This window comes from Monodelphis domestica, chromosome 2 (genome assembly GCF_027887165.1).
Source record: "Monodelphis domestica isolate mMonDom1 chromosome 2, mMonDom1.pri, whole genome shotgun sequence".
NCBI classification, from domain to species: domain Eukaryota; kingdom Metazoa; phylum Chordata; class Mammalia; order Didelphimorphia; family Didelphidae; genus Monodelphis; species Monodelphis domestica.
In genome coordinates, this window is record NC_077228.1 from 485,985,168 (window position 1) to 486,005,689 (window position 20,522).

Genomic DNA, 20,522 nt, shown 5'->3' on the forward strand with positions numbered 1-20,522 from the left:
CTTAGGGAAATTATTACTAGATTTGGTGTTCCAATTAATATAGATTTTGATAAAGGATCTCATTTTACTCAAGATATTCTGAAAAGAGTCTATGAGAATCTAGGAATAACACCTAATCATCTACAAAGTTCAGGTCAAGTAGAGCATTTGAACAGGGAACTCAAGACTATGGTGGAGAAAATTTGTGCTGAAATTCAGTTAAAATGGCCAGATATTCTTTCCATAGCTTTGATTTTCCTGCATATAAGACCAAGAGCAGATGTGCATGTGTCTTCTTATGAAAGGCTTTTTGGGGCATGCTCCATTGCAAGCAAAAACTTGTAAGACTGTTTATACATCTCTCTTAGGGAAAGATTGTCAAGTTGCTTCATACTTAAGTGCTTTACATCTTAAAGGCTTAGAGAACTGCATGATATGGGAATATTGATCCAATCTGATCCATTGGATTATTTTCTCCATAATTTTCAACCAGGTGATATGGCATATGTAAAAAAATTTTCTAAAACATTGGCTACACAAGAGAGTTGGGTTGGTCCTTCTACTGTTGTATTAATTTCACCACCATCAGTGAAAGTATTAGGAAGAGATTCTTGGTATCACTGTTCTCATGCAAAATTAGCTCATAGAATTGATAATGAAAATGTAGAAATTGAAGAAGGAGAAGAAGAAGAGTTGGTGGAAACCTGAGATTTCATCAGTCAAAAAGAGTCTGCAGTCAAACAGATAAGTAAAGAAAGGACATTCCAGTGGAAGAGAACATTTGGATGGAAGAGGATTGCTGTTGAAGAGGAGGATTCAGGGAAATTGATGGACACTGTGCAAAGACTGAAAGACTTCTAACTAATAAGCAGATAAAGATTTTAAAGAAAACTTTAAATAAAGAGGATCAAGTGATTGATGGACTAACGTTTTTATGGATTTGGGTAATGTATAATGTAACTAGTATATTTTCATTAAGCATTCAACAGTACATATTACTGCCATGGACCCTGAAGAAGAAGAGATTTCTTCAAACAAGATAAGAAGATGGAAACTCTGAAGTTTTGGTAGGTATAGTGCATGCAAAAGTAACATAACATAGCATAAATAACAACACAACATAAACATATAAACATAAACATTGTAATAATTAAAATAGTGTTAAGCATAAACTGTGACATTTAAAAGAGTGTTTGTCTTAAATTGTGACCACAGAAATATGGTTTCAAGACAGTGTCTTGTTTTAAATCAAATATAAGGTGGTAGCTAGGGAAAAATTCCCAAATATTAAATATACCCAAGTCAGCTGGGTTTTATAGAGATTTTAATTAATACAAATTAAGGAATTAATGAAAGGGAGAGAGAGAAAAAAAGGAAATAATGAGAAAAGGGCTAGACCAGCCTAGGCCACCATGAGCCAGCCTAGGCTGAAAACCCTAAGAGAGAGATCAGTCAGTCTTTTATCAACTCACCACAAGATTTGTCCCAAGCCAGATTCTAGTATTCAGAGAGACACCAGTTCAACTTCAGCTAGTTCAATCAAGTTCAGCCATCAAGCCCTTCAAGGCAGCTTTGGCCAGCTGCCTCCTCTAATTCAGCTTTTCCCAGCTGAATCTCCAGAGACCTCTTTTTGACTTCCTTTTAAAGGGAATTTTCTCCTATGTCACCTCCCCTAAGTTCTCACATCTCTACCAATCACAGTAGACTTTTTCCAGAGGACTGACCATTCTTAATTCACACCTGAGTAGACTAAACTTTTGATTAAGTTCACACCTGAGTAGACTAAAATCTCTGAGTAAGTTCTCACCTCTTTGCTCCTTGTAAGTTTACAAGTTGCCCGACCTTTATAGGTACTTAGCACCCTTTTGTATTAGATCTAAAAATAGGCACAGCTTAAGGTCTTTTGCCTTACTATAAGTATAGGTTAAGTACTTTTCATTGTTTAGCAAGGAGTTTACAACTTTATCTTCCGCTAAAGTATGCTTAAGTATGGGTGGAGTAGAGTTCCCACATTCCTGATCTAAGTTCCTTCATTGTTTAAATGGGGAATGGTCTTAACTAAGTGTTCTGAAGTAGGGTCTGACAATTTTTATTCACAACATGATTAGGATATATTAGTTCAAGTAGTGAATCAATGAATAATTACTAACAATGTTATAATTAGTTATAAAATAGTTACTAACAATGAATAGTTATTTAGTTTAGATTTTAGATAGTTTAGAATAGTAATAGTATAAGTAGATAGGGTTAGTTTTAGGAGATTTTATTAAGATAGGGCTGTAGTTAGATTAGAATTTAGGGTGGATAAGATGTTAGAGTACCGAATTATATTACAAAATACATTGCAACATACATAACAATATGCATTACATATTACATATCACACATATATATATAAATAGTAGGTATTGTAATTAGGGTTAACGTATTATAGTGTATGTATATATGTAATATGTATGTAAAAATTGGGTACATATGTATATATGTATAGTGTTATATTATATGTATATGTGTATATATCATATGTGTGTGTGTAAAATTATATATGTAGTTCCTATATGATACTAATTACGTTTTTACCTAGGATAGTTAGATGCATAGTTCTATATAAAAGTTTACTTTGCTATAATAAGAATAGGGTTTTAAGTTAGAATAAGATTGAGTTAAATTTTCATCTATTTTTTAATGTATTTTGCATGAATAAGTTTGATGGATTGGTTGATTTTTGTTCCTAAAATCTTATGCAATGTTGTGTTAATTGTACTTTTTCAAAAATATTTTTAAGTTTTCTATTTATGCATTACAACAGTAATAGAATTTTTCTGTATTAGTTTATAAGAATAGTATATTTTATCTTAATGTTTTATATGAAGTTTTGTGTTTACATTTCTATTTTGATGGTCTTTGCTTATTTTACTTTTGCATATCTTTGCTTTGTAATTTTTAACTTTGTAACTGTACAATGTATAATTTTCCCTTTTCCTTTCTTTGATTTAAATCCCTAGAGTAAGGAAGTATTAGATAGTTGTTTTGGGTAAGAAATTTAGTTTAGATGGGATATAAGTTTGTTAGTGCACAAATGCCAAAATATTGTTTTCAACACTATTTTGATTTTGTGCAAAGGAAGGAACTGTTGTAGGTAAATATATATAGTGAGTGTGCAGACTTACAGAAAAGGGCAGAGTTCTGGAATTCTGAGTATAGCAGCTGCCGTTGAAGAGAGGCAGTTAAGCCTAAGGACTATGGCTTTTTCCCTCTGGGTGGACCTTAGGAGAATTAACCTGTCCCTGTGGATTTGACTGCTTTTTTATCAAATCTTACCTGCTGCTTGGAGTATCCTGTACCCGTTGGCCTTGTGACATCTACTGAGTTCCTGTACTATGACAACTGACAGCTGATCATGAGACCATTGCTGGTCCCTGTCAGAGTTGCATACAGACTTTTTTATTTAGATTACTAAAGGGGGTTTAGTATTAGTTAAGTATAATATCTTTGGGATTATATAGATAGTGTAAGAATAGAGTAGGGAGCTACTCAGAAGCAATTTCTCTGTGGAGAGATTTGTAGATTTGGGGAGGTATAGATATTTATTACTAGTGTAAGGAATATCCAGATCCCTTCCAACCTATCCTTATTGTATTAAATACCTGTAATATATAACCTAGGTGTGTGTGAGTGACATTTCAGGGTTTGGTTCTGCCTGCTCTGGGCTTGGCTAGCCTTCCCAAACCAAATTACTGACCTAAATAATCATCCCTTGAAGCCCAACAGTTACAGCAGTTATATTATTAATCAATAGAAGGAAAGGGAGAATAACTGCAAGGGGACAGAAGATATGGATAGCACTTTGGCAGATCAGAGCTAGCTAAAGGAGAAATCTTCTTCTATGCCTGAAACTCTCCATTGAGCTTCAAGTCTCAATGAACTCTTGGATTTCTAACTAAGCCTGTGCCCAGTATGGGGCTGCCTCTTCTTTGTATCTTCTATCTTTCTGTAAAAGGCCTTTCAAGGTTTTGAAAGGCAGCTTCTCCTTGGGCACACAATAGTGACACCAAATATAATAGCACTAGTCAAATTGAAAAGAGTTGGCCAGGATGAGAGGAGGAAGATGAAAATGAGAGAGGGAGAGAGAAGTGAGATAGAGAGAGAGAATATGTATGTATTTAGAAACTAGAAAATCAGCAAATTAACCCAAAGTAAACACAAAAGGAATAAATCTTGAAAGCTTGAGAAACATATATATATATATATATTATATGGAAATTAAAGATGATAAACAAAACTAAAAATAGCACCTTTGAAAATATAGAATTAGAAACCTTTAGCTAACTTTCATTTAGCTAAGGTTATTTTATCAGCCACCAAAAAATGTAAGGAAAATCAAATTACCAAAATAATAAACAAGTAAGGGCAAGTAAGGTAAATTACAAAACTCACAGAGCAGAAATTAAAAAAAAAAAGAATTATCACACTCCACATAATTATATGCTAGCAAAGACTAAAGTCTTTAAAATAAGAGAATTACCTCCAAAAATACATAACACTCACTCAAATTAACTGAACTTCAAATAGCTATCTTAAACAACTCAATCACAAAAAAAATTGAAATTGAAGAAGACATAAAGGAATGAACTATCTATCAAAAAAATAATTACCTTGGTGGGGGGGAAAAACTACCTTGGTCCAGAACAATTTCATCAAACTTTTTAAGAAAATTGAATGCCTCTGCTTTATAAATTATTCTCAAAAACTAAGAAAACTTACCAGACTCTTTTGAATATGGTTCTGAGTCTAAACAATGGAGTATAAAGCAAAGAAAGACTAATATGATTAAGGAATGTTGATTTAAAATTTTAAATTAAATTCTATCCAAACAACTATAACAACATAGCTAAAAATTGTCTGCTATCAACACAATTGGCTTTATGCCAGGGATGCAAAGATGGTTCAACATTAGGAAAAGAATAAGCATTAATTACATTAAAAACAAAAATAGGCAGCATAATGCAGTGTACAGAGTGGTGGCTTCAGAGTCAGGAAGACCTGGGTTCAAGTCTTGTTTCTGTTCTGTAGTATATATTAGAGAATTAAAGGTTGAGTATTTTGCCCAGGCAAATATATGTGCAACCCTGGGCAAAACACTCACCCTTTAACTCTCTAATACTCTAAATTGGAGACCATGTGGTGATCTGCATTGAGAGGGGCACTTTGCTTATGAGGTCTTCCATATACCAGTGAAATAGCATGTGTGGTTCAAAATCTATCCCTATAAAAATTATATCATTATATCAATTGATGTGGAAAAAAACTTTGACAGCGTATAAAGTTCATTAATTAAAAAAAATCTTCAAAACATTGGTAAAGAAGGGTCACTTTTTACTATGATAAAAGTATATATCTATATCTATATATTATAAAGCTAGCATTATTTGCCATGGAGAAACACTAGAAATTGTCCTAATAAATACAGGAACCATATAAAGATGTCTTCTATACCTACTATTATTTATTATCATTCTAGAAAAAACTTGTGGTTCTAGAAAATGTGAGGAGACAAAGTTAGTTCTATTTGCACACATTAATCAATTAATTGACAAAAAAATTTTAAACACCTACTATATGCCAGGTACTGGCTCTGTGGAATAGTTAGTTGGCACAGTGGATAAAGTGCTGGACCTAGTGTTAGGAAGACTCATCTTCCTGTGTTCAAATCTGGCTCCAGATACTTACTAGCTGTATGACATTAGGCAAGTCACTTAACCCTGTTTCTTCATCTATAAAATGAGTTGGCTAAGGAAATGGCAAACTTCTCCAGTATCTTTGCCAAGAAAACCCCAAATGGGGTCCCAAAGATTCAGACAAGACTAAACAACAATTGGGCTAAGAGCTATGGATGTAAAGACAAAAATGATAGTTACTGCTTTCAAAGAATTTATATTCTGTCAGAAGTATCAAAAGTGAATTTGGAGGCCAATTAACAGTGATCTATTGCAAGTTGACATAACTAACTCCAATTAACATTCACCATTTTATTATCTATTATTGCCTACCCTGAGTGTCTCCTTTTTGCCTCTAATTGCTATAAAAGTGTTTTTTGTTTGCTTGTTTTTGTCAAGGAAGACTTTGATAGTTTTGCCTGGCAGGTGATGTGTGGTTCCTTTGATCTGGTATGAATAGCCATGTCAACAGTGATACATTCCTTCTTTTGTAACAAGTGATAAACATCTTTTGTTATAACAAATAAACGTTCTTTTTCTTTGCCTCTAGCCAACCCATTCTCTAATAAACCTGTCTCCTCTTTGCCTTACACGTTACATGCATGATAACTAATAAAAGTATTATTAGTTGAATTGTAGCAGACATACATAGCCATCATCTACTGGTGTAGTGGGTCAAACTGCAGATTTTCCTGTGTCTGTCTCTTGTGCTGGCTTATTAGCAGAGGCCAGTTAGGATCCTGAGAGAATTCATGCAACAGAAGAGACAAGTACTTATCTAATTATATATGGAATGGATATAAAATAACATAAGGCAAACTAGGGAGTAAGGGCACAAATAGTGGCAATGATAAGAAAGGATTTCATTTAAAGATAGTGAATGTTTCCACTGAGTTTTGAAGAAAGTAATGGCTGCTATGAAGTGAAGATGAGAGGGAGAACATTTTAGGCATGGGAATAGGTCCCAAGGAGACAGTGTCCTAGCTCAAGATTGTTTTGTAACATCATTTTTTAAAGGCCTGCCAGTTTCTAAAGGGAAAGGGAAACTAAGTCAAGCTCAAGGAAAAACTGTGATCTCCCTGTAAATGGTGGTGAGCAGACAAAGACAGAAGCCTCATTATACTAATCCACTGACTAAGGTTAGGAGCATTCCTCCTTTCCTCATTTCTTCATTAGATTAAGGAAATGCTTCTCCAAAGTACATTAATATTTTAGATTGCTATTATTGTTTGATAAAGCAGAGATGACTATGCCAGTTCTGAGTCTTTGCTTAAGTGGATTGTAGAATTTTTTATTTGTTTCCAAATATTATAAAATATATGAAGACCTTGTTAGGGCAGAAAGAGTTTCAATTAAAAGGGGTAACTCTTCTGTTTGAATCTCCTTCCAAGCAGTAATGCTTTTAAATATACATAGACACATCATAAATGCACATAATATATGAAATATGTGCCTGTATATAAATATCTGCTCTCTTCTATCCAATTCTGGGCCTATTCATTGTCCATTTGTATTGATTATATCAGATTTTATATACACACACATATATATTTATATATACTGTCAGACATCTTTGGTATGTCCATTAACTAAACGAATAATCTGATCAGTAGACATTCTTCATCTACTTGATCTTTCCTTGGTGGATTGAAGGGTCAAACTTATTTTAGTGATTACAGATATCCTTTTTTTCATCCATATTGCTCATTTTTGCAAGTGAGCAATCCTATAAAAACCAAAATCTCAAACATAAACCTAAATAAAGAATTAATAATCATATACTTTCATCTGCATTCTGACTCCATCTATTCTTTTTCCAGAAGTGGATAGCATTCTTTGTCCTAAATCCCTCAGATTTGACCTGGATCTTTGGATTACAGATCTCTTCCAGGAGACAGTCAATAAATATATACTAATGACTAGGCTTAATAATGTGTTAGGCACTGCTAGGCACTGGAGATATAAAGGAAAGGCAAAAGGCTATCCCTATTTTCAAGATACTCACAGTCTAATTGGGGAGATAGCAAATAATTGCACAAACAAGTGATCTTGGAAATAGGGAATGCATTAGAATTAAGCGGGGTTGGTAAAGCTTCCTGTAGAAGACTGGATTTTAGGTGGAACTTGTAGGAGGTGAGTAGGTGTGGATGAAGAGGGGGAGTTTCCCAGGCATGAGGACAGCCAGTGAACATGCCTAGAGTCTAGAGAGGAAGTTTCTTGTTCCAGTATTAACAAGGAGGCTGGTATTATTAAATTTAGGAATACATGATGTGGGATGTGGGGAGGATTCTTATGAAGGGCAGAAAATTAAGAGATAATTGGAATAACAGGCAAGTTTGGCATTGGAGTACAAAATGGAGCAGAGCAGAGAATAATAGATGCTTGTCAAGACAACTTGTCGATCATAGCAAACACTCTTTTTCAACGACTGAAAAGACAACTCTACATTTGGACATCACTAGATGGTCAATATTGAAATCAGATTAATTATGTACTTTGCAGCTAAAGGTGGAGAAACTCTATTCAGTCAGTTAAAACAAAAGCTAGAGCTGACTGTGGCTTAGATCATAAGCTTCTTATTGGAAAATTCAGACAAACTGCAGAAAGTAGGAAAAACTATCAGATTGTGTAGGTATAAGCTAAGTAACATCCCTTATCAATATGAAGTGGAGGTGATTGTACTCATTTCATATGCCAAGTTATGCTTAAGATTCTGTAAGTTGGGCTTCAACAATAGGTGAACTGAGAATTACCAGAAGTAAAGGCTGATTTTCAGAGGCAAAGGAACTAGTAACCAAATTGTTAACATTCACTGGATATGGAGAGATCAAGGGAATTCCAGAAAAAAATCTATTTTTGTTTCATTGACTACACTAAATCACTATGTGGAACACAACAAAGTGTGACAATTCCTCAAAGAGATGGGAGTATTGGATCATCATACTTGTCTTCTGAAGAACCTGTATGTGGATCAAGAAGCAACAATTAGAACTGACCATGGAACAATTGATTGGTTTAAGAATGAAAAAGGAGCATGACAAGGCCGTATATGGTCACCTTATTTATTTAACTTATAAGCAGAGTAAATTATATGAAATGCCAGGCTGGATTAATGAAAAGCCAGAATTAAGGTTGCTAGGAGAAATATCAGCTATCTCAGATATGTTGATACCACTACTCTAATGACAGAAAAGGAAGAATTAAGAAGGCTTTTGATGAGGATGAAAGAAGAGAACTGTTGCTGGCTTGAAGTTTAACATGAAAAAAAAACACAGCAAAAATCACAAAGATCACAGCAACTACTCCCATTACTTCCTGGCAAATAGAAGAAATGAAAACAGTGTCAGATTTTATATTATTGAACTCAAAGGTCATTGCAGATGGTGACTGAAACATTGAAATTAAAAGATAGTTCTCCTTAGAAGAAAACTATGCAAATATGGACAAGGCAGAGCAAGGCTGACAAAGGTCATATAGGCAAAACTATGGTTTTTCCAGTAGTAATGTATGACTATGAGATTTGGACTGTAAGGAAAGCTGAGTGCTACAGAATTGATGCTTTCAAAGTGTGGTGCTGGAATAGACTTTTATGAGTGCTTTGTTTAGTAAGGAGATCAAATCAATCAATATTTAAATTAATTCATACTACCCTGGAAGGACAAATATCAAAACTAAAGCTTAAATACTTCGGCCATGTAATGAGAAGACAAGACTCTCTGGAAAAGGCTCTGAGTTGGGAAAATTGAAGACAAAAGGAGATGAGGACAGCTCCTTTACTTTCTGGAATATTATCTACCAAGCCCTTTGCTCCTTTATCATGGTAGCTATTGAATATGTGTGATTCTGACTATGTCTCTATCACATTTTAATTCTGTCTGCTTGCAGTATTTTCTTCTTGATCCTTGATCTACAGTCTCTGGAATTTGGCTATCACATTCCTAGGAATTTTCATTTCAGTTGTTTTTCTTTTCTTTTTTACATTGTTTTTCTTGTGTGTTTTTTTTCAATCTTTTGACTTTGTTTCATCATTTCTTGTTGCCTTGTGGAGTCATTTGTCTCATTTGTCCAATTCTAATTTTAAAGAAATCATTTTCTTCAGTTAGGTTTTGTACCTTTTTTCAATTATCCAATTCTGCTTTTTTTTTTTAAACCCTTACCTTCAGTCTTGGGATCAATACTGTGTATTGGTTCCAAGGCTGAAGAGTGGTAAGGGCTAGGCAATGGGGGTTAAGTGACTTTCCCAGGGTCACACATCTGGGAAGTGTCTGAGGCCATATTTGAACCTGCGACCTCCTGTCTCTAGGCATGCTCTCACTCCACTGAACTACCCAGCTGCCCCCTCCAATTCTGCTTTTAAAGGAGTTATTTTGTTCTGTATTTTTTGGTACTTCTTTTACCAAGATGTCAATTTTCTCTTTAGAATTTTCTGGCACAGCTCTCATTTCTTTTCCCATTTTTCCTTTACTATTCTTAATTGATTAAAACTTTTAGCTCTTTCAAAAAATGTCTTTTATTCTTATAGGACTTGTGGGTTTGTATTCAATCTCTATTTTTCTTTGAAGTTTTGCTTGTATGTGTTTTCAGTTATTGTCTTCTGAGTTTGTCTTGATGTTTCCTTCTACCCTATAGATTTTATGGTCAGGTTTTGGGGGTTTTGCTCCTTTTCACAGCCTATTTCTTGACTTTGAATTTTTTGTTAGACTTGGACTCTGTTCATCTCTAGAGTGGTGTGTCACTGTCCCAAAATTAAGGGGTTTTGGCCCTGCTTTTCCCCCCAATTAATTCTGGAGACCTGTAAGTTTTTATTGCTTCCCAGGTAGTGTGATCCAGGGAGAAGTGTCATCATTGCTCTCATGGTCAATATTCTCATCATGGTAGGTCCCTTGTTCCTTTGGACTGCAAGCAAACATCTTTGCACTAGAACTACAATTGGAAATGGGTAATAGGCAGTAGAGTTACCAAATGGTTCTCAGGCTTGAGTCCAGTACTACTACAGGGGTCTCCTTTAATCTCTTTCTAACTGTAAGGGTTAAAATTATGGCTGAGACTGAATGTAATAATATTTTTTGGTCTCCAAGGATTTTATTTATAAAATCCTAAGGAACACCCAAGTCAGCTGGAAATTTTATGTTGATTTAATTGATAGTGGAGGAGATTAAGGAGAAGGAAGAAGGAAAGGAGTAGGGTAGGGTACTTTTCTGGTAGGGTGGATGTTTGCCAGTTGATCCTGTAAGAAACATTTTAAATTTTCTAATTGGGCTTGCATGTTCTCTTGCATTTTATCCTCAATTTTTTTGGTGTTTTTCTGAATTTCAGCTTCAAATGATTTTTTTATGTTAGCATCTCTAAACAGTACTGAGGAGTACAAAAATGATATTAAGTAATAATATAAAAAATTGGAGGTATACTGTATTCCTCAATATCCCTAATTATTCAAACACCATATAAATGTCGAAGAATGTAGTATTCATTTATACACACACACACACACACACACACACACATATATATATATGTATATATATATATATATATAAAATTTATTTTCCTAGTGGACTTCACAAAACACGTGGGGAGCAGAACAAAGCCAAACCTTTCTACAGGTTTCCCCCACTCTTAATCTAGGCAGTTGTTCCCTAAGGGAAAGGAGATTTAGAAACAGCTCTCCCAGCCAGGACCTTAGGGCCCTGTTGCTAAGTTTTAAAACAGCTATGTTCTATCTAATTTAAGGAGAAAGGGAGAAAAGGAAAAAAAATAAATCCAAATCTACTTACCTTTACAGCAGATCAAAATAAGCTATAAAAAGGGATAGTCACAGTAGAAAAAAAAGGTTTAGGAAAGTTAAGAAGATTGAGGGTATTTTGTCACAACTGACATGGTCAGCCAAACTGTAAGGGTTAAAATTATGGCTGAGACTGAATGTAATAATATTTTTTGGTCTCCAAGGATTTTATTTATAAAATCCTAAGGAACACCCAAGTCAGCTGGAAATTTTATGTTGATTTAATTGATAGTGGAGGAGATTAAGGAGAAGGAAGAAGGAAAGGAGTAGGTTTTCTCCCCTTTCCACCCTCTTCCCCACCCCCCCCCCACCCCACTGGTACTGAGCGGGGAGATTAGGAGATAAGGTTTTGGAGTATGAAGGAGGAAGGAGTCAGGCTTGAACTCCAAAAGGGAAAGGGCTAAGCCAAGATGCCCGAACCTGAAATCAACTGCAGGGCAAAACTCACCACCAAAACTCAGACAATAGCTGGCACCATGCCAAGATGTCAGAACGCTTAGCATGCTGCCAGCCAAAGTTGTCTCTCCTGGGAAAGAGTAGGAGAGAGCAAGTGATGTGCCTTATATAGATAGTTTTACATCACTTTCCTGCATCTCATCTGTACCAGTGATGACTTAGCTTGGCTTAGGACAGCCCAGGGGTCTGTCCTTTTTTCTGCACATATCTGTTGCCTTTAAGTATCTGAGAAAGATACTTAATCTTTGAGTTTGGTGCAGACCTTCCTAATCTTGCTAAACTAAGGAGGGTGGGGAAAATGTGGACTTCCCAAGACCTGATTCTGTTATTCCAAGTATCTCTATTGTTATTGATCAGGAAATAGCTAAATCAAATCTTCTAAAGAATGGTCTGATTAGGGTGAAATAGTTTTAAAATTCACATAACCAGGTGTTCAATCTTCTTGCCTTCTCTAGGCAATGAGAGTTCTTGGTACTACTACTGTGGTCTCTGTGGGCTACAACTGGTGTTACTACCATACTACATTCCTGGCTACCCCTTATCCCAGTGCCATAGACCTCTCCCTCTGGCCTCCTAAGTTGTCTTGGTTAGAAAAATCTCACCCCAACATTTTGTTGGTAATACCACTTTAGAATTTAATTTGATGTGTTATTTTAAAGTTATTGAGAGCAGAATTTTGGGAGAGTTTGACTGAAATGTTGCTTTACTCTGCCAGTTTGTCTCCCTCAATCATTTTAAATGTATTTTATGTATTTTCTCCTCTTCTTCCTCTCATATCAATAACAAGTCTATTCCTGTCCTCAAAATGGAAATTGATTTCATTTTTATTTGTTATTTGGTATAGTACCTACCCATTTGTTTTTTAAAAAGAAAAATGTTCATGTTACAATGGTATATAGTTTTTTACAATCTTCAGATCTAGCTTTCATAGGAGTTCCTTATAAACTATTTATCCAAACCCCTTACTGTTATCTGTTCAGTAAGAGCTCCTAGTCCAGTAAGCAGCTCCTGCTGCTGCTGCCATTGCTGCTGGTATGTTCAAGTCCCCAACCCAAAGTCACAGGCTTCTCTGGCCTACTAAGTTGTCTTGGGCAGAAAAAATCTCTCACTCTGATCTTTTATTGGCTATGCCACTCTAGAATTTTATTTGATTCATTATTTTAGAGTCATTTGGAGGGGAATATTGGTAGAATTCAGTTAGAATATGCTGCTTCTACTCTGCCAACTTGATTCTGCCTCTGTAGATAACTTTCTCAAGGAGTTTAGCCCAGAAGGAAAGCAAAATATGTAGGAAGATAGCCAGCAGGAATAGTAGGATAGAAAATACCTGGGCATGTTCATGGGCAGTAGGGTCAATAAACAGGGAGAGATCCAAGATTTGAAAACGGAGATACTAGAGGAAGAAATCTACTAAGGAAGAAATCTGCTAAGGAAGATGAGAAGGAATCAAGGGAACATATAAAGTTTGTCTTGGTTTTAAGCTTTTATTCCTGATGTGTGAAGGTAGAGAGAGTAGGGGAATAAAACTGAGTGATGTCAGGTGAGTCAGGAAGAAGGAGGAGCTCTGAGTGAATGTCCTCAATATTTTTTTTAAATACAAGACAAAGTTCTCAGTATAGAAAAGGGAAAATTGGATCTTGTTGGAGGTCTGAGGAAGGAAGAAAAGATTTGGAAACACCATGGTGGTGAGTGGGACAGTGAATCAACTAGGGCACAGTTAAAAATCAGCAATATCTTTGTAGTAGACTTGTCAGCACAGTGTTATGATTCTTGTCTAGCACCATTCAACAGCATGTGAACAGGAATAAAAAAGGTGATGGTGAAACAATACAAGTCAAATTTCAGGTCAAAAATAGAAGCTGGAGCTCAGGTCTGTGGTAAAATGAAGTTAGTAGCATGGTTGGTCTAGTTTTAGGGAAAATAAAGTGAATGCTCTACTAGAGTAAATACAAATTTTGGGTTTAGTGGATTAAGTGAATTTTGAAGCCAAGTTAACTTATGACTTTAATATGGACTTGAAAATTTGTCAAATGTCATCAAATTTTAATAAACATTTGCTAACTGTCTACTGTGTTCCAGGGATAGTACTTGTTGTAAGTATACCTCTACCATCAGCACTCTTATTTTAGTTTATTTAGAGGTTGGGATGAAAAGAGGTCCTTACAAGTCACTGAGCAAAAAAAAAAATACAACAAAGTTGGCACAGTAAATAGAATGTGGGGCTTGGGGTCAGGAAGACCTCATGTCAAGTCCAGTCTCAACCATTTAATAGCTGTGTGACCCTGGGCAAGTCACTTAACATTGTTTACTTCAAAAAAAATGTATAAAATTATTATCAATGATACAGTACCACCTTGCATCTTTGCACTCAGTAGCCCCTTCTCCCTGTACCCCATTCCTAGTCTCCCTCTGGAGACTGGTTTGGCAACTCACATAATCTCCAACAGTCACCCACAGAATCCGGGTAGCTCAGTATAACCATTGACTGGAACTTTTTGGGCTTTTCCCAGGAAACTGTGTTGGGAAAGCTAGGGTCAATCAGATGTCATGAGAGGAGGAAGCCATGTCAGGAAAGCTGGAACTGAAGGAAATTTCATCAGGAAATTACTGATCTAATGACACTGCTTCTGTATCTCAAAACAGGGCCCTGAACATAATGAAGGTCAGAATTTCTCAGTAGACAAGGTACCGGACTTTGAATAAGAACGACCCATATAAAAATCCTGCTTCTGGCCCTTGATAGTAAGACAGCGGGTATGTCACATAAATTCTCTGGTAAAAACTGAGATTTTTTCTTCCAGTGCTTCTGGACTATAAAATGTAGTTTCTAAACAATCTGAGTAGACACAGTTATTCTCTGTGCCTTCCTTCCTTTTCTAAAAAAGTACTAAAAGTATTCAGTAGTGGATATAATTTTAATGAAAAACTTTTGCAAGAAAATAATTCCCACCAAATCCCAACTCTAAAACCTTAAAGCTAATCAAAATTCATCATAAACCAATGCATTTTAAAAGTACCTCAAAGTTTCCTGATTTTAAAATTATAATGATAATGCAAATGTTATTCATTTTTATAAATTTAAAGTAGATATCCTTGACCTAAAGGGGTTTTAGTTATCTTTTCAAATACTCCTTAAACACAGTCTGATAAGTACTGGTTTAGTAATCTGTTGATTCTTCACCTTATCAGTTATATTTCTATTTGTTCCCTTTCACAGCAAACATCCCTTAACTCAAATAAGAAGAACAGAAGCTCAGTTAGTCTGATCTCATTTTTTGTTACACATTTGCCAAATTGTATTTTTAAAAAAGATCAACTTTAGCTTCAGAATACTGGATGACAAAACAGAATTTTTCAAAATATTATTCATAGTTTTTAAAGCAATGCAATTTCAGGTTTTTGTAGTTAAAATATATTCTCTGTGGAGTCTATAAAGCTACCAACTGTTAACATTAAAAAAAAAAAACAACCAAACCCTAACAACCCACCCCCCCCCCCCAAACCAAAAAACCCTGGAAGAACAAAGTGATCTTTTTTTCTCTTAGAGAGAGACATTCTAAAAACCCACAGTAAAATCCTTCAATTTAAGTCTTGTGTTCAAAGCCAGTGAACACTTGATATTTGGTTAACTAAACTTTTCCATTGTTCAGGTAGAAAGAAAAAAGAAGGGTCAATTTCATTTATGTTTCCATTTATCATGGAAAATTGTATTCATTACAGTTTTCTATCACTCTTTTCCTGTTGAAAGAAGTAATAGGTCTTATATGTCCCTGGCTCAACTTTGGTGTAATTCCACTCCAACTAGCTTAACATGTTCTCCTTCCTTTTTTCTTTTCTTGACTCCCCATTTTCCCCCCTTTAGACATATGTAACCCCTTTGAGATCCTTAACTTTTTGATCCTCCAGATGAATTTCACTGGGCTTTGTTTTTTAAGTTTTATTTTAAAAATCCTTTGGTAATTTGATTTGTATTGCCTATCCAAGGGTAACTAGTATTTCTCTCATTATTAAGATCTGTTTTTATTTATGTGAAGTGTTTTTTAATTGTGTTCATATAGTTCTTGTGTGTCTTAGCAGATAAAGTCCCAAGAATTTTATACAATCTGTAGTAATTTTAAATGGAATTTCTCTTTCTATCTCTTCCTGCTGGATTTCATTGGTAATATACAAAAATTCTGAAAATTTATGTGAGTTTAGCTTATATCTTTCAACTTAGATGAAAGTTGAATTATTTCAAGTACTTTTTTTAGTTGACTTTCTAGGGTTCCTTTAAGTAAATCCTATTATTTGCCAAAAGAGATAATTTTATCTTCTCTTTGCCTATGCTTATTCCTTCCTATAGTCTTATCACTTTAGGGAGCATTTCTAGCACTATATTGAATAGGAATGGTAATAATGAATATTGTTACTTTATCATTATTTTATTAGAAAAACTCTGGTTTATTCCCGTTACAGAAAATATTGATTCTTGGCTATAGATTGATACTGTTTATCATATTAAAGAAATATATGTTTATTTCTATACTTTCTAGTATTTTTTTAAAACAGGAAAAGATATCAGCTCTTGTCAAAAACTTTTTTGCATCTAATGATATATGTTTTTCATTGTCTTTGTTATTAATATGATAAATTATATTTATAGTTTTCCTAATATTGAACCAACTCTATAATCCAGGTATGTATTCAAACTAGTCATGGTGTATAATCTTTGTGATATGTTGCTATAGTCTTACAAATATTTAATTTAAAATTTTTACATTAATATTTATTAAAAATATAGGTCTAAAGTTTTTTTTCTCCATTTGATCTCCTTTGTTTAGATATCTGGAACTTATTGTTGTATCAAATATTGTATCAAAGAAGGAAGTTAATAGAACTCCTTTTCTGGTTTTTTTTTCAAACAGCTTTTGTAGCATTTGAATGAATTATTTTTAATGTTTGATGGAATTACTTGGAAATTGATTTTGTCTTGCATTTTCTTTCTTTTTAGGAGCCCTTTTATGACTTACTCAATTTCTTTTTTCTGAAATTGGGTTGTCCTCTATTTCTTGTTCTGTTAATCTTAACATTTTATATTTTTAAAAATGTTCATAATGATTTTGGTATTAGTTATATTGGCATAAAGTTGAGCAAAATAACTACTAGCATTTCTTTTCCCAAACTTTTGCCACCTTTGTTATGGTTGTTTCCAAGTCCTTATATGATCATGATATTCCAAGTCTTATGACCATAAGTTCTACTTGAAAGCTCTTGATTTTAGCTATGATACTAGAAGTTTTCATTTTTGAATTTCTTTTAAGACATAACTAGGTGTTCTTTCTATTTTTACTTTGGTTTTTGGTTCTAATACATCTGGGCAATTTTATTTATGATTTCTTGAAATATAGTGTTTAGGTTTTTGTTTTTAGCAGTAGATTATGTACATTTTCTCCAATATTTTCTATCTAAATTGTTTTATAATAGTTCCTGTTTTCTCATGGTATACTTGATTTCTGCTTGGTTCAATCTAATTTTCAAAGAATCTTTTACTTGTGTAAGGTTTTATATACCATCCACGAAACAATTTATTTCTCCCTTTCCTCAAGAACTCTCATTTCCTTTTCTATTTTTTACTTTGATATTTCATTCATTTATATGCTCATTTTAAAAACTGTTTCATTTCTTCTAGGAATTCAAGTAGAGCTTTATGACAAATCTGTGATTTTCTTTAAAGTTTTTTTTCTGGGTTCTGTAGCATTATCCTCTCCTTATAGGGTTGTGTCTTGAGTATTCCTGGCTCTATAATACTTTTTTATTATCAATATTTTTATGTTTATTCATTTTTCTAGTCAATTCATGAAATCGGATTTGTGTCAAGACCATGCTCTACATTTTTCTGGCAAGAAAATTGAAGCCTTTTTTAGTATTGATTTGTTTTATCTAGAATCTCAATAATGAACATTGTGTTCTTCTAGGATCTCAGAAGCATCTCTAGCAAGCATATTGACCAAAGCCAATCTATATCAGTGTTCTGGAAGAGTGAGTGTTATAGGAACTGTTTTTGAGGACTAGTCTATATGAAGCTAGTTTGTATTCTACTCTGGGATGTCTGAACTCAGGTGAGCCCTGATCATTGCCCTCCAAGTTCTGGCTTCACAAGCTTTTGACCCAAACTTGAGATAAAAGAAATGTGGCTTTAGGCTATAAGGTTGCCTGGCTTGCCCCTGGTCCCTTAACTGAAAGGCTTCCCTAGACTACACATGGAGGCCAGACTCATCTGGCTGGACTCCTTCCCTAGGGCCTATAGGCTTCTGACTTTTATTTTGTGCTAATTGGTGCACACTAGAATGGGGGTTCAAGATGATAGAATTAGAAGAACCTAAAGGGTATTCCTATTAGTTATTTTATTGCCTTATAGATTTCCCACAATAATTTTTGTTGAGATCTTGATGTTCTATGAATCATAATCATAGCATCACTGGGAGAATATTGTTAAAAGATAGATAGATGTTTTTGGTATCAGATAGTAGTATGGGATCACTGAAAGTTCTATACTACTTTCTAATTGTAACTCATGTCCTCTTCTTCTGTCTGTTCTCAATAATAATCACAGTTGACACTTATATTGTACCTTATAAAGCATTATATATATATATATTTATTATCTTGTTTGGCCTCATAATAACCTGTAAGATGACTAGATGACTGCTTCCAGATAGTATCTACATTCTACATGAAGTTCATGGAGCATGTTCTTGGTCACATGACTGGTAAGTGGGAACCTGATACTAGGACTCTCCTGGCGACAAGTCAGGTGTTCCTTTCCTTTTATCATAGTGGCCCTGGCTCATGGCCTACCTATAGTATTTGTCCCAAATTAATGTACTAAGTCAATTCAAATCAACAGATGCTTACTAAGCACTTACTTATCTGTCAGGCACTTTCCTCAGCACTGGGAATACAAATACAAGCAAAAACAAAAGGCAAGTTCCTGCCCTCATAGTGTTGATATTCTAATAGAGGAAAGAAACAAAAACAGGAACTGGAAAGTTTTTTTTTTTTTTGAGGTGTCTGAAATATTACCTGTATGAGACATATTGGCAAAGTCTAGGGAATGAAAGATAATTGGTTTAGGGCCTTTCCTCAAAGGGGAGATTCTGGGAATAATTTATCAATGAAGAAAGGAGAAAGGAGCGACTGGGCAGAGAAAAAAGGCTGGTTGACATATGGTGGTTAACCCCAGAGAATGAAGCTCTAATGGGCCAACTTGATGGATTGTCCTCCAATTTGCACGCCACAATCAGGACAATATTTGTTCTTCATCCACTTGATTTTTCGTTCATGAATTATATGTCTTTCTTGAGTGTCCATATATCTCACTGACAAAATCCTAAAGTATTCTACTGCAATTAGCATAATGTTTTCTGAACAAAGAATATCTAGAGAACTTCACTATGTATACAGAATTCTCAAGACAATGTTTTATGCCTTGTTCACTTTCTAATGCCTTTGGCTTCTTATCATAGCTATTCTTTTTAAACTGAAGAGAATAGGTAAGTATATTCACTCCAACATTTTAGTTCTTAACTTTGGTTTGATTAAATATTCAAGTATATGTACATAGTGAAAAATGAGGTTGCTAAAGGTTAATGCTTTAATGCTTTTAAATAACTATTATCTTTGAAACTGCATCTTATCAAAATATATATGATTCATTCTGACAGGAATTGAGCAGACTAAAAAGAGGCGACTTGCCTTTCTGAAAAGAAACAAAACATATGGAACTTTAGATAATTATGTTTTCAAAAAGGGGCCTTGAATTTTTAAAAAATGCTACAGAGCATTATCAATAAAACAAACCTGCTTTTAAAAAGTTCCTCTCAGTTTCCATCAGCTTATAAAAGCTCTTAACCTCTGTGAGCTTCAAGTTAGTTATCTATAAAGTAAGGATTATAATACTTGCAACATTTGCCTCTAAGGGATATATGCAAAATAAATTAGATAATAAAGTGATTTTAAAATCTAAAACAAATTTGAACTATAAATGTTTCTCAATTGCAACCTGAGAAAATATACTTTAGAAAGGCATATTAGCATCCTTTATGCACTGAACATGACAATGTCCAGAAAGTCTACACATGTCATAAATTAAAAATCATAAATAAAAGCTAATACTCACTTCCCCTAGCTTCCTTAGTAGTGTACCTATAGTGGGTAGCAATTGTTGATGAATAGGAAAAGGAAAGAATGAAAACATTTCAGAGAACTGAATTACACATCTTTAATCTAGACCCAAAATATCTGATTTATTAACAGCCCATGAATATAGATTGGTGATGGATCTACAAAAGGTAAAGAGGATCAGACACAAAATCAGGCTCTATGGGTTTTTGCTATTCTACTACCTTCAAAAATATACCTTTTTCAATATTTCAAAAAATGTGTGATTTCAACTGTATGGGTACTAATACATAACCCTAATGTAGGTGGTCATCCTTCTATTCCTTAGTAAAACATATAAGAGCTTTGGCCAGAAATATTCATCCCCTTGTCCTTAGTTCTCTGATAATGAGCTTCTCTGCTCTTAGCTAGGCACACTGTCAGTTGTA